Here is a 15,685-nt window from a genome sequence, read left to right as displayed (position 1 = left end):
TGTTCCTTCGAGCTCTCTCCTGACTCGGAATCTTTCACTTGCTGTTCTCTCTGCTGCTGGCAGGCTCTGTCTCTAGATAGCTGCATGTTGCTCTCTCTTCTTCCTTTGGAACTTTGCTCAAATGATACTTGTCAGAGAGATTTCAAATAACTGCCCTCCCACCTGCATTGATTCTCTATCTCTTCACTCTGCTTTATTTTTCTTCATAACATTTACCACTGCCTGATCTACTATTTGTGTAATTGATTGCTTATTGTCTGTCTCTCCCAGACTCAGTGGGGTGAAAATATCTAATTTATAACTCACTTTATAATACTAAACAAAACACTAATCTACATTCAGACTGATGATGCTTTTGTAAGGTTTTTTTTTTTCCCCCCAAATCTTTGAGAATCTGCTTCATGGATGAATTGGCACATTCAAGGAGTAATAAGAATAATAGTGCTGATGATGTCGAAAGCTGCCACCTGCCATCTGCTGCGAGCCATGCCATGCTAGAGCGTCACACTCTCGACCTCACTGGACTCTCACGACAAGCGGTTAAGGTCCTTATGACCCCCACGTTATATAAGTACAGAACAGAGGTTCGGCGACTTTCCCAAAGCCACACAGCTAGTCTAAGAACTTTTAAATAGGCAGTTCTTCATTGTACGAAGAAAAAAAAAAAAAGTCCAGTCTTTACCGGGCACCCTTTCTGCTCACTCTGAGAATCAAAAGTCAGGCTTTTTGAACTTCATATGCTGTAGTTTTTAAACCCTGGTGAATACAAATCTATAAACAGAAAGGACTGTAACTCAGGGATGATTGGGTACTGGCCCAGCTTCTGGAGCTAACCAATGTTCTCGATGTTTTTTATGCCATCCCCGAAGGGGTTCTCAGCCCGAGCTGAGTGACTCACCACAGCTCAGCCAGTCACTTCCTTCCTGCTTTCTGGAGGAAGGCTTCCTGCAGGGGAGACAAGAATTGCCACTCCAGCCACCTCAATACGGTTCGAAAAGCCAGCAAGCAGTCTTCTGTTTGTGTGTGTGGCCTGTTTTCTCTGATCTGACCTCCCTTTACACACACATACACACGCAGGTTACTTTCACATCCATTTAAATGAGTAACTTAGAAAGAAACTGAAAAAAAAGAAAAGAAAAGAAAAGAAAAGTTACTAGACTCAAATGGAAATTAAAAGGTGGATCAAAATGAGAGTTAAGATCTATGGCATCATAACTGTTGTTGTAATTGAGGATTTTTTCTAATTTAGCAGCTGTTCTGAACTTGATGACTGATACCTATTTTAAGTGGTGAGTCAAGGATCCCAGAGTTAAAGTTTGATGGGTTTTGTCGGGTGTTGAGGAGATGGGAAGCCACCAACACAATTTCTGAACCACTGACCCAATGGCAACGTCTTGTTGGTAGATTTCCCCAATTCCTTTCCAGGCCTCAATGCTGAATTTAAAAAAAAAGACCCAGGACAAGAAACACATACAGATTTAGTCTGTTTTACTTTTAAGTGGATTTAAGGCAAAGAGTTGGAAAAAACAAGCAGAAGCAACTGCTCCAGCTCAAAATGAGAATCTAAGATTGACATTTCATCTCTGGCTCTATTCTTGCCTGTTCAGTGTATATTCAAATTGTGTGTCTTAATTGCCCAATGAAATAATCAAAAATACAAAAAAAAATAAAAAATGGTTGTATAGTATTTTGAAATTTCTACTCAAAAGAACAGACTTTGGTTCTTTTTCAAGAAGATCTTATGCTTTTATTTCATCTGTTTTCATATTTTCTTGTTCTCTAAACTCAATGCCAGCATTTAAACTATATATACACAGGCACAATTTTGTGATTATCAACATGAGATTCTCTTAAGATAGACTCAGACATTCAAAAGCCTCTGTGCTAACAGAATTTTTTAAAACTCCCAACCATATCCATAATGCCCTTGGAAGCTTGACTTTTCTATGAGATTTTCAGAGCTAATTGGCAAGACCCAGCTCGACCTAGAGCATTGGCGAGAATCACCAGCTATATTTAACTTCCCGGAGCTATACTGAAATGCTTAATTCCTGGCGAAGTTACTGGGTTGAGTAACAAGACTATCCAAGACTCTGAGAGGCCCATGTTACCACTAATCTCAATGCTAACTTTTCTCCCAGAATACAGGAAGCAATGAGAGCAGCCAAGGTTTCTGATGTTCAGTGTGTAGCAGACACCGTGATAAAGACATTAAGTGCACAAATTCACTGCAATGCTCAGTGAAGCTGGTAGTAAGGTGGGACTTACACGATTTCCATCATGGCCCCAACAGGCTGCTGTGACACATCAAATTCCATTCGCTGGCCCATGGCAGACCTAGGGGCTCAGGGCCCACGTTGCATCTGCTCTGTTATCTGCAGCTCATGGTTATGCTCTCAACAGCCCATAATCATTGTTCTCTGCTGTTTTGGCAAAAGATACCAATCCCCAGACTACAGATAATCACATGTAGAAGTCACCAGCAGTCAATAACACACGGGGCAATTTCTCAGGTAGCAGAAAATAACCTATACTATGTGCTTTTTATATCTTAAGTCACCTGCGAAATAATGGGGATATAGCAAAAATTTATAGGGCCACTGTTTTTACTTTGCCTCAAATTTTCTCCTTCAGAAATAAAAAAGAGATTGCATTTTCAATCACATACCCACTTCAGTAAATCGTCTTGTTTTTTTTCTCTGTCCCAATAAAGGTGTTTCACATATTTTTACCAGGACTGGGCAACAGTGACATATCACCGACAAAGCACAATAAATTAAAAAATGTAATTGAGTAAACAGGTACTGATTTCAGAACATCATCCTTTATTCTCTTTCCTTAAAAAAGTCTGTGCTTACCAGTCTCAGTGTTACTGAAGCAAAGCAAGTGTTTTTTTTAATGACACACCTATTGCACTCAAATATTAATTATGCCAATTACAAGTTTCTCTTCATCACTACTGATGGCGTAATTTGACTGCAAGTGCCTTGCAGATATATACACTTGGTGTGTCAGTAACTCAATCAACTGTTAGGTTTATTCAGATTTCTAAAGGAGATGATGAGCATGTGCCACCTGCTGGAAATCATGACGATGTCCTCAAGTGAAAAGAGAAGCCCAGAAGGTGGCCCCAGAGCAATCCTGGCAAACTTAGGCTCCTGAGTCGGCAAATCTCTGGCTGGGTCAGGACCCCTCCATTTGGTCAGACCACAGCTCCACCAGCCAATTGGAGTTATTCCAGATCTTGCCCAGTCACTGGGTTACAGGGGTGCTTCGGTCGAGACTTCCCTGGGCCTTCATCAGAATGGTCTGGATCCCAGCACCTCCCAGAGCAGGTTCTCAACTCTCACTCATTCTCAGGCAAGCAAACCAGGCTTGTTCACCCTGTGGCAAAAGGGTTTCCCACAGCAAGAGTGGCAAACCCCAGATCCGTGTAATTTTCAAGAGTCTGCTTGTGTCCCATTGATCAAACCAAGTCATGCGCCAAGCCCAGGCTCAGGTGCATGGCCACTGAGCAGTCTGTCACAGTCTCATTGTTTCTTTCAACAAAAAATTTTGCTGTTTCTAAATAATCTTTAAAGTAACTTGTGAGAAATGGGAAAGGCAGACTAGTGTTGACAAGGTTTCTCTAATTCTAGATTCTAGGGGGCCAAGAATCAAGTTAGGCTGCCCCAAACTGTCCCCATTCTAGTATCCAAGGAAACCTTAGCCCTGGGTGAACTGAGACACTAGGTTACCCCATAATTACCCTATGAGATTCAAACTATTGTCACTCCATTTTACAGATGAGAAAATTGTGGTTTGGAGACAAGAAGCGATTATCCCAGAGGCTCTCGTAAGTAAGCAACACGGCTGAGGTCTGAGCTTGAGCAGTCCAAAATCAGAAGCATGTTTAACATTTAGGTAAGTGCTATTGCCCTGTCTTAATCACTCGTTTCATTTAAAATAATGACTGCTAATTACTTTGGTCTGCGTTAAAAAATAAAATTCAAATTTATCTTCCAAGACAAAGGTTTGCCGTATTTAAGAATAGTCCAAAGAATGCCACTATTTCTGAAGAAGTGTAAAAATGCTTTGAAGGGTATCATCATTGCATCAGCAGGTAGTCTTCTGATGAACTATTGGTGCAGTGTTAGCAAAAATGATTATGTTGTCCTTCGTTAAGGTCCATGTCCAGTGCTGTACTTCGTGTGATAATTGCTGACTAAACATGCAGGCACTGTTTTAAGTACTTAGCATGTAGTAATTCACTCAATTCTTCTATATTCCATAAAATAGATGCTATTGTTAGCATTCTTTTTTTTTTTTTATAAAGTTGCCAAAGACGACATAGCAAGTAAGTAGTAGAACCATAATTTGAACTTGTCCCTTGTCCCAAGTACATGCTTAATCACCACACACAGTGGCCCCTCTGCTTAGGCATAAAGGTCCAAGATAGATCCCAGGCAACAGTGCACAAGCTCTTTCCGTAGAGCTGCAGTATATCCTATGCTTGAAAGAACCACCCTCATTTGGCTGAATAAGTTCTCATTGGTTGATTGAAAACCAAGTGACCTACCACTTCCCACCAGGTATTCTTCTGGTGGAGGTATGACAGTTTAATGGCCAGCCTGGTCCCTGCCCAAGGAAAGGGTGAAGGAGGCAAATTCATGATCTGAAAGACTAGAAATAGGACACGTCTCTTCCATTCCCACTTTTCTGGCAAGGAGTTAACCAATGACCACTGCCAGCTGCAAGTGGGAGACGCAGACACATTTAGCCATATGCCCCAGAAGAAAGAGAGAATGGATTTTGGTGGACAACTTGCAGACTTCACCACAGAGCTTGTTGTAACATGAATTTGCATTTCCTGGTGTCATGCATCCTTTCACAGTTTTAAAGCCAATGTATTTCTTTTACTGTGAAAAGCTATTGATCTTTAGGGTTCATTTTTCTACCAAGTCTGTGGTCTTTTGTACTGGTTTCTTGGTACTCCTTATTTGTTAAAGAAATTAACTTTTTATCTACGATTGTAGTTTGCAAATACTTACCCCAGTTTGCTTATTTTGTCTTCGGACTGTGTTTCCATTGTTTTTTTGTTGATGATATATCCTATTTTTATGTTATCAAATTTATTAATCTTTTAGCTTTATTTTATTTTTGTTTATTTTAAAATTATATTTATTAATCTTTTATCTTCTGGAGTTTTGTATCATACTTAGAAAGACCCTTCTCTCTCATCTTATTTTTAAAAGCTCTCATATTTTCATTTACTACTTTCATGCTTTAAATTTTCTCTAGTTAAATTTTGGTTAATCTAGAATTTATTTTAGTATAAGGTATGAGGTATGGATTGAAGTTAATTTTTAAGATGGCTATTTAGTTGTCTCAAGACCACATGTGAATTAATCCTTTCCCTAATGACTTGAAATGTCATTTTTATCAGTAGTTTCCTGTATAAACTTGAGTGTATGTCTGGGCTTTCTCATTTGTTTATTGATCTATTCTCTACCAGCACTACTCTCACCACCAGAAGTCCTTTTTCTCAGACATTTTTGTAACTAATTTTGATTCTATATCTTGTCTAGTTAAAAAATAACTCACATTGTTTTTTTTCAGAATCATTTGCCCAGTTGGCATGGCTTTGCTCATCATTTCATTGTAAACCTTCTGAACCTCTCTGTTTTAGGCATGTTCTTGAACAGAGCATAAAGCTGGGATTTCCTTTGTGATTCAGCCTGGTTTTTAATAGGTGAGTTGTGCTTATTTATGGGTATTCATTAATAGGAAGGACACAGCTGGCCTTAATTTTATCATCATATTTCATGTTATAGTTTCTAGTTATAATTGCTCTTCTTAAAAAAAATTTACAGTGTCCTTTCGTTTGCTGTGTGTTTCTTAGTTTGGAAGGGTGACATTTTTGTTCAGGGAGATATTTAGTCACAGTTTTTAACCCCTTCATGACATAGTCTTCTACTTTTTCAGATATGTGTTTTACTTGTTTCTTTCCCTTTATTTTATATGTATTCTTTATCTTTGTATAGATCCTGCGCTGGTTTCTTTCTGATTGTGACTCATCTTGGAGTGCGGTGAGTCCTCCCTGATCAGCCATTTATAGGAAGTTTCATCGGGGAGCCCAGGGCCCTGTCCTGCTGGCACGACTCCTCTCAAGACCGGGGCGGGCATGAGAGATTCCTCTCCCTGCCCACAGGTGTGTGTGGGGCAGGCACTGTGCTTCCCGCAGGTGCATTTTATCCAGTGGCTCTATCCCTACTTTCATGCCAAGTGTCTTCTGAAATGTTGCTCACAGGTCGGTAGCCGGTGTGCTTTAGATCCTCACAGGTGATGCTAGTCTTTTCTTCCTGGAACTTTCAGATAGTTGCTCATTCATACACTCTGAGAGTCCCTCTGGCCGGGTCTCCATATGCTCACTACATCCTGACACCCTCAGCCCTGGGTGGGATCGTCTCATGAGTCACATCTTCTTTGCATTCTGGGAAATTTTCCTCTACTATGACTTAGTAATTCCTAACCCTTCTTTTTTTTTCTTTACTCTGAAACTCCTAGTGGTCAGACATTTTACTCCCCAGCTGATAACCTATGCCTCTCCTCTCTCCTCATGTATTTCTCCATTTTTCCGTTTTTTGGAGACATGTTCTGAAGATTCACTTGGCTCCAGCTTCCATCTATTCTGTGGGATTTTAAGTTCAACAGTCATATCTTTAATTTCTTTCTTGTTCTCTGCCTGTTCATAAATAGCATCTTGTTCTTACTTCATGGATATGCAATATTTCTTGAATCTTTCTGAGGACAATAATTAAACTTTTAATTGAATTTTCTTTTGTTTTCCAACTTAGCTATTTCCTCCAAGGTCAGTTGTCTTTGTGTATCTCATTACTCTCCTCTATGTTGCTGATTTTCTTCTGAAAGTCTGACGATATTTGGATGTTTGGGTAGGTTAAGAATCCATTGCTCATTCTGATGAGCTGCTGTGGGTTTTCCATGGACTTCTCTGAATGAAAAAGGGAAGCTGTGAGCTCTGTGTCCACAGATGGGGTTTGTTGGCTGAGCTTTATTTAGGATAGATGGATGAAAAGCTGGCAGAAGGCTGGCAATTTCCCTTCCTCTCCACCCCTGGATATAACCCAACCCAAGCCAGAATAAGGAAGATTTAATTCTTAATTCAGACCCATTCTACAAGTTGTAGCCCAACCCAGGCTGACTCAAGGTCTTTAAGAAGCGTTCTCTGGTGTCTGCCTGCTGGGAACCCGCCCTCTGTGAGTGAGGGGAGAGGCAGAAGGAGACGGAAGGGTAGTTGCTGGAAGCTTGGTCACAGACAATTATACCCCAGTTACACCCCAATTACACCCACATCTCAATGCCTCTCTAGGGTTCCTTCAGCAATATAACACCAGCCTCACTGTCACCCTCTTCTGCCCTTCCTACTGTCCAACACCTTCCATCCCCTTTCCACCTTCAGAAATTATTTGTCATCCTATTTCCTATTCTCTTTGCCATTATAGGTTTATTCTCCTTGTACCTGTTTTCTTCCAATCCAGTGGAGCCTAAGGAGGAAGGAAGCTGTGCATGTGCTCAGTGCACTCAGCAGCCCACTATATCACACTCGCTTGAGTTTAGAACAGATGCCCTCATCCACAGTGCCCAAAGCTTTGTGGGTATTCTGCTACTTCAAGAAACCTCTTAGTTTATAGTATCCCAGAGGGCTTCTTAAAATACAAAATGAAAATTAGACTTACCACTCTTCTAAGAGTTTGAGTCATGCTGAGATTAGAGAGTAAGTTACTGTCTTTAGTCATGCTCTTGTAAATGATACCCTGTAGTAGGTTATCTTCTTAAAGAACAACAACAACAAAAAAAAATTAAAATTACAAGAAGGAAATGATTAAGGTCTTTTCAAACAAAACTTTGTGGGCCTATGCAGGCGGGTGCTCTGAACTTAAGCTTCTTTAGATTCAGGGTGAATCTGCATTTTTTCCTACAGAGGGGCCAGTGGTGCAGGAGCAGGTGAGAGAGCCTGGGAAGCAGCAAGGGGAGGTCGGGGTAGGATGGGCATAATAAGAATCTTTGGGTTTGGCAGTGAGCAAGCAAGATTTAGAAATCTTTATTAGTGTGGTCTCCATAAAGACCTGAGGCCACGAACTTGATTTGAAAGAGTCCAGTGAGTGCAGGTTATGGGGAAGCTCACACAGTGGTGGAAACTGCTTGTGGCAGCGGAAGAAGGAAGAAATGGGGGACCCAGCAGCCCGCAGTCAGTCATGTTCCTCCCTCATCTTCCCAGATCCAAGGTGTTAGTGACACTCAGAAATGAAAATCCTTTGCCCGTAATCTCATTACCTCAAGGAAAGCAACCGCTTGTCTTCAACTAAAGACCTGTTGAAACCTTCAAACTTTTATGCCCTTGAAACCAAGGTATCTATTATGTCATCTACAGAAGAAGGTGAATTACCACCATTGAAACGCTTCAGGTCTATTTCACCAAGACATCTCAAACGCAAAAGTCTAAGCAGAGGGAGATGTCATTGAACCAAGAATCAGAACACCTGGTTCCAGCTCTGTCTCCACCCTAGCCGGGCCTATCTTGTAAGGTTGAAATGAATGATTATTATTACTGCTTACTGGATCTGAGTGCCGTTTTGGCAATAATAATTTCTATTTTTCAAAATTAAGTAGCTCAAGAGTGTTTCTGGTCCAAGAATAAGATGACTACAGAACATTTTTCTGACATTTAAAATTCAATTTTGTCCTGAGAGGAATAGCTTTAAAAAGTCATCAACTTATTATTAATGAAGTAATACTTAGTAGGGGAGAGTGTAAAATGCCTTTGGAAGAAGACTAGAGTCCTATTTTTAAAACAAATATAACTGTTTTAACCAATATAACTGTAAAACTATAAAGCAATATAACTGGATTTCTGAGGAACTCGCTGTATTTTCCATATTTTAACTTAGCAATGAATGTCCATTTTGAGGCTTAACAGAGCACTCTTATTCCAGAAAGTTCAAAGCACTTTAAAAATCCTTCAAGTGGCAACATGAACCTAAAGATCTTGCAAATAGCTCTTAGTTTTTCTAGGGGTGGAATAAAAATAAAGAAGGTCAGTCAACTAGAAATCCACAGATTTTTCTATTGAAGAAGCTAAGTCACCTCTCTACCTTTTCCTGAGAGGACAACTATCACCAATGTCTAACACTAGGTAGAAACAGAAATTACTTTATCATGTGGTTTTAGATTCTTCAGGTTAGCCTGCTGACTCTAAACAGCTCAAGACAGAAAAGGAATTTACCGGAAGATTCTGGAGTCTGTCATAAACCTCAAAAAAAACTGGGCTTGCAGATCTAAACTTGTGCCTTGTCTCTCAGGGTTTTATGGGTGTCTCAGTGTCAGCACATGCTGAGACAGACTAGCCAAATTGAAATACCATTCCAATTTCTAAAGAGATCATTTTAATGATCCAATCAACTGGGGTCCTGGCCAAGGGGAGGGATGGGGGCATCACATGCTAAGAATATGGCAGTTAGGGGCAGGCCTAGGGAGCTGGAGGGTCATGGGAGCTGGGAAGACACCCCAAATGGTGTCTGGAACACCCATTTATAATAAGAATGTAATTGGAAGAGAGCAGAGATGATGAGATCTCTCCACAGATTTGGGGAAGGCATAAGAACAGAAGTTAAGAAGCCCATATCTAATACTTCCAGGACTGAGGAACCCTGTTTCTTCAAGCAGTTTCTGTCAACCTCCCTGAGAAACAGTTTCCTTATAAAAATATGAGACTGAACTAGGAATAACAATCTATCCATGCTTCTTGAGCATTTTTTTCTTGCTTCCACATCATTCACATGATCAACCTCCTCCACTGATAGAACTTCTCCTTCCATACTGTCAGGGGTGAATTCCAAATGGCTATGTTGGGGAAGGGGGATGGAGGATGGCACTTAGAGGGAATCACCAGGACTAAGAGGGTTCATCGACACCTTCTGGGGAGAGGGTTGGGTACACTGTTTGAACTCTACCCACCGGATTCTAATTCACTTGGGGTCCTCTTCTTACCCACCACTCCCCCTTGAGAGTCACTGTTCTAAGAGATGATTATTCATCATATAAGGAATAATTAAAGGAATTGAAAAAGCTTAGCTTAATGAAGGGGTGAATAGGGGAAAGGGATACACATTACAGCCACTTCAAATACTGAAAGGGCTGTCATGTACAGAAGGACATACATTTCTTCAATGTGATTGCAATAGGCAGAATCAGAATCAAAAGGTAAAGGTTATGAAAAGACAAATTTCAGATCACTCCAATTATTTTCCCTGCATTCACATTGTTCTAGATTGAATGTGCTTCTTCTAGCACGAATCCCCCATCCTTGTGACTATTCATGTATCAAAAATCTATAAATCAAGGAAGATCAAAGTAGAGAGCACCAAGTTCTTCTATCGTTCAATCCTGAGATTTGGGGAGCATTTTTATTTCAAAGTGTTTCTACATGTGGTCTTATTCACCTCTTGCAGCAAGTCTAAGGTAGCCTGTCCCTATGCCTCACTTATAGGGCACTGAGGTCCAGAAGGTGAGTGGCATGCCCCAAAACAGCATCAAGATGGTAGAGTTGGGATTCGACTCTACTTCTTGAACTCCTACCCTGGACCTCTGCCACTTGTCCTGCTTCTAGAACAAGAGTTCTTAATTGCCGTCAGAGGCGCACTCCTTAGCACACACTCTGTTTTCATACATACCTTCTGATAGAAAGGGTGCTGAGTGTCAATAAGAAAATAACTGATTATTTGGATCCTTAATCTGTCTCACCAGTTTTGGTAAACTTGTCCCAAATTTCCAAAAGCACAGTTTGAGCAAGTTATAACCCTCTCCATGATTTTCTGTGAATTTCCAATCTTCCTAACTCCAGGGCCCTTGTCTCCGCTGCTGCGTCCATAAATCCTTCCTCAGTTTGGTCTTGAACTAGCAGGCACACATTACAATTTCCCACAAGAAAACCCACCTGCAATTTAGCTTTGAGAGCTTAGTAATTTTACTGAGAACTTGATACATATGGGGAGGAATTACACTCCATACCACACAACTGTCTGTCAGCTTCCTGGCTGGCTCCTCACGTCCTCCATCTTTCTTAACCTGACCCATCCTCATGGCCTCTTCACATGCACAGACCCTAGAAAGGTACAGACAGCCTTTCATTCTGCCTCTCTCATAGGTACAGACTGTTCTGTACAGTCTGCCCTCCCTGCCTGTCTGGAATTAATAATAATAATAATAATAATAATAATAATAATAATAATAATAATAAAATTAATAATAATAGTCTTCAATTCACCACATCTCTCTGTTCTGATTCCACAGATCTCCCTCAAAATTAACCTAGTTACCATGCCTGAAGTTTCACAATTAGACAAATCAATGGTTCTCAACAGAGGGCCATTTAGCCTCAGCTCTCCCCAGGGGACAGTTGGCAACATCTGGAGACATTTTTGGTTGTCACTTTGAGACAGAGGGGTTACTACTGGCATTGAGTGGGTAGAGGCCAGAAGTGCTGCTCGACATCCTACATTGACAGGACAGAGAATCGTTAAGCCACAAAGACCCATTAGGCCCAAAATGTCAATAGTGCTGGGTTAAAAATCCCTGAATTAAACCATTTTTCTAGTTGCCTTGCTTGAAGTTTTTCCAATTAGGCAATAAGCAATCTTATTAAAGTGTGGAAAGAGGTGGGGAACATAACTCTGATCAGATTGCTCTCCACCCAGAACACCAAGTGGAAGTCACTGTCTCTAAAATAAAGGGAATTCGGAAAGGCAAATCTGGGGGAAGGAAGAGGAGAAGGCGTGGAGGGAGTTGTGGTGGGCATGAGGCATTTTAAGATGAGACAGACCAAGGCACTACAGTGACTAGTTTTGCCAGAGAGAAGGCTCCAGTCATCAAGCTGGATAGAAATGAAGCCTCCTATTTACAGCCTCCTCGGGGTCACTTGAATATGTGCCGGGAGAGCAGTATCCACCACAGTGACGAGCCACACGTGAGACATGAAACCACGGCAGTGATTCCTGTCCAGAATTGCTATCCCACTAGAAGGTTGTCCAGGTGAATTACACTCTTCTCACGTTTCATTTTCCTTCCAAACTGGAGCAGAGGGTGTAGTTTGTTTTTCAGTTTCAGTTTCTCCTTTTTCTTGAAGGGAAGGACATGTTGCCAAAAATACTCATGAACTGCTTCCTTATTTTTATGATGGAGAAAATGGTTTATTTATTTTACAGTTACATCCGCATTAAAATGGCAGCAAGGGATAGCCTGGAGAGCCTGGGGCCCTGTTTCTCCCTGGGCTCCTGAAGTGTTCATGGGCATCTGGAAGGTCTCCCGGACATGGCTCCCCCAGGGATCAGAACACACACACATCCTGTTTAGTTTGTGCCCCCTGAAGAGTCCAAACTTCAAGGGCTATTGAGACAATGTCGGCAGCCACACCAGTGTCCAATCAAAGGCGGCTCTCAGCAGCCTCCCTGGCAGGCAATGCCTGTTGGTTCTTCTCCAGGGACTGGCTGCTTTGCCAGTTCCAGCCAGCACCCGCATCTCTGCTCTCTCACTCCCAGGGAGCAACCCTCCCATGCAGATGACATGAGCTTTGTCAAAGGCTAGACTTGAGGACCAATAACTAGTGACAAAAAACAGCAGCTTTAAAATAGCTCTGAAGGTCTCAGTGCCTCCTCTAGCCAGATTAAAGAAGTAATTGAGGGAGAGACCCTGGCAGGATAAGGTGCTGTAGCAAATATGAGAGGCTTTCAGTGAGGGAAAGAGCTCCCCAGCTCTGCATCCATTCTGATCGTGGTGGGTCCTGCACATTTGCCTTCTCTCCACAGTGGAAGCTGGGAGCTCTTGGCACCACTGCCTTTGGGGTCAGCTTTACCAAGGCTTTCCAGTGAAAACAGACTGAAAATTCAATCAGCTCTCCACTCAGCCTGGCTTAGAAGAGGGAGAAAGGCAAAAGAAGAAATAGCATCCATTGGATCCTTTCCAAAGTTCTTCCCAGTGGTCCTGAACCTTTCACAGTGTTTAGTGCTTTCTCAATACGTGGTCTCCCCTCTGCAGACGCCCTAAGACAGTCAGACACCATGAAAACGTATGGGGCTGATTAAGCAAAGACTCAATCACTGGCCACATGACCAGAAAATGTGAGGACCCAGGAATGTACTGTTTAGACATCAGAGGCCAAGGAGATTCTTGTTTGCTTTACAAGAGAATCTGTCTTTTGAAGAGGGCAGAGGGGTGGGGGGGGGCAGTGTTATGTGTTAGTTGACTTCTCTAAGCTCAGTGGATAAGAGAAGTGGTATCAAGGAGAAGGGGATGGGTTATAAACTGTGTGATGGAGGCCTTGCATATCAAATAGATTTTTTAAAAATTAACCACACAAATATGATAAAATCTGTTTTCAAAATTAAAAAATCTTTTCATCTCACCTATAAAAAATTAACTTTTCGAGGATGTCTTCTAGGCTCTGTGAACACTCCTGATTCTTACATATTGTAAGAGGACCAATTTTGTATTTGCTTTATTGGGTTTATAATCTTCCCAATCATAATAGTATCGGCTGTACTACATCCTATCGTGCTAATATACACAGGGATCTTCTACTGCAGTGGATAATGCAGGCCCAGCTCTCCACTAACAGTAACTAAGTAACATGGAAATTCATTATTTGCGTATATAGCTTTTTCTCTTTTGTGGATTAATTCCCTACAACTATTCATAGAGTAGGATTACTAGACCTCAGTGAATCTTTTCAGGACTACCATTCTTGAGAAGTGATTGCATAACTAAGGCTACAGGTAACACCATCGTTACTAATTACTGGCAGTTAGAAATCCTTATGCTCAAACATTCAACAAATATATCCAATTTATACTAAAATCTCCTCTCGAAGGTCACAGGGACATCCTTGTCTTGTTCTTGACCTTAGAACCACATTACTTCATTTTCAAATATATGGGATTCCGAGTTATCTTTTGTTGTTAATTCCTAGCTTGGTCCCACTGCCAACACTATCTGTGCAAATGCAGTCCTTTGAAACTTAAAAGGCTTTTTTATAGCTCAGCATATGGTCAAATTTTGCAAATTTTATAAATGTTCCTCCTGTATTGAAAACGTTTGTGGTTTCCTGTACCCTGTAGACATTTTCAATTTTGTCTCCGCCCCACCCCCTCCACCCGCTTAAAACACAGTAAGTGTAGTTAGTTGTCCTATAATCTGTGTCTTGTGATTTCAGTGTCTGTTATGTCTGGGAGTTTATTCTGAGGTTTCTGCTGTTTCTAGGCATGGTCGACCTGAACCAGCAAAAACCTTTGCAAGACGCTCATGCCTTGGAGACATTGGGAAAGTCTGAGGCCTTTGAAGAGAGAGCATAATTTTTTCTGGGCATCTTGGGACATTGTCAATCTAGGGCTGCTTTCACCAATTTCACTATTTGAGGGTGTTTTGGCTGCCTAGGCAATGTGGATATAGGCTGCGGGAACTCTTCCCCATTTTGCCCCTGCTCTGCAGTAACCTGGCAGTTGCTTTTTGAGGGAAAAGATCATTTCTGATTCACTATTTCTTGAGCATGCAGCCTTTGTCTCTTATTAGTCTCCCCAACTGTTTCTCTCACTGCGAAGACCCCCAATTTTCAGAATGAGTGCCCCCAGGAAGAGCTCCCTGTGTGCTGGTTCAGAACTCTAATTTCGTTTGACCATAGCCTGAAAATTTCTGACATCTCTGTCAGCTCATTGATGCATTTAAAACAATGACCAGGATTTTCAGCTGTTTTCAGGGGAAGGAGACTAGCCTGGCCCACCCTCACTGGAAGCAGGCATCTGGGTTCTTTAGTTAAGGTTCTCGAGTGACCCACACTCAACAGAGGGCACTGGAGGCACAATCATTTGTCCTGTCACTCAGTATTTATGAGCACATTTGCTCTCCCAAAGCTGAATGAAGCAGTTTGAGTTTATTTTTAAACTACTCTGTCCTGTAAAGTAAGAATGAAGTCTGTTGCTTTGTTTTCATCTCGTTGCTCTTGTGGGAGGGCAGAGGAACATGAAAACCAAAGCTTGAACTTAGAGTTATGGGACGCATAAAAGAATTATGAATATTAAGGATTTAATTAATATATATTATATCACAAAGGTTTTAAACCATATATTATATGCAATATAATAATCAATTCTATGTAATATCCTTCAAATATTCAGGATACTTATCACTCGGTAACATTACAAGGCATTTCTAATAAATTCAATATTCAAGTCAATATTGGACCAAAACACTGGTTAAGGCTGGAGCTGAACATACAGTTATTAGCTGAATAATCAAATCAAAAATAGGCTTTGGTGTTTATTTTCTACAGGGGATGAGTAAACATAGTGTACTATTAAACATTCAAACCTAGTCCAATATAAAAAAAAAAAATTCTCTACTTAACAATTCACAAATGTAAAGTGGTATCATCAATTGGATCTTGGAACAAGAAAAAGAACATTAATGGGAACTGACACTGATACTTAACGTTAATTAAACTCTAGACTTTTCAATTTTCTATTTTTATGAGTAATTCTTTGATGTATATAAGTCATTGTCACTGTTTCAGATTATTTCTTCAGGATAGAGTCCAAGGATAGAGTCAAGGAACTACTGATTAACTGACTTTTCTGGTCTG

The 15,685-nt window shown here is 41.0% G+C and overlaps 1 long non-coding RNA gene across 3 annotated transcripts in view; it reads right to left on the bottom strand.

The window, feature by feature from the left end:
* Positions 1-15,685, bottom strand: part of LOC120615606 (uncharacterized) — a 41,161-nt gene that overhangs the window by 5,178 nt on the left and 20,298 nt on the right. For 2 of the 3 annotated variants that reach the window (XR_005656322.1, XR_005656321.1), the window contains exon 2: positions 899-1,118. This is a non-coding gene — a long non-coding RNA (uncharacterized LOC120615606). Of the gene's footprint in view, positions 1-898; positions 1,119-7,736; positions 7,794-15,685 lie in introns of those variants that run through there. The other variant, XR_005656323.1, reaches the window with a different exon arrangement.

The sequence above is a fragment of the Pteropus medius genome, unplaced genomic scaffold, assembly GCF_902729225.1.
Source record: "Pteropus medius unplaced genomic scaffold, Ma_sr-lr_union100, whole genome shotgun sequence".
Lineage (NCBI taxonomy): Eukaryota > Metazoa > Chordata > Mammalia > Chiroptera > Pteropodidae > Pteropus > Pteropus medius.
This window is presented reverse-complemented; position numbering and strand designations above follow the sequence as displayed.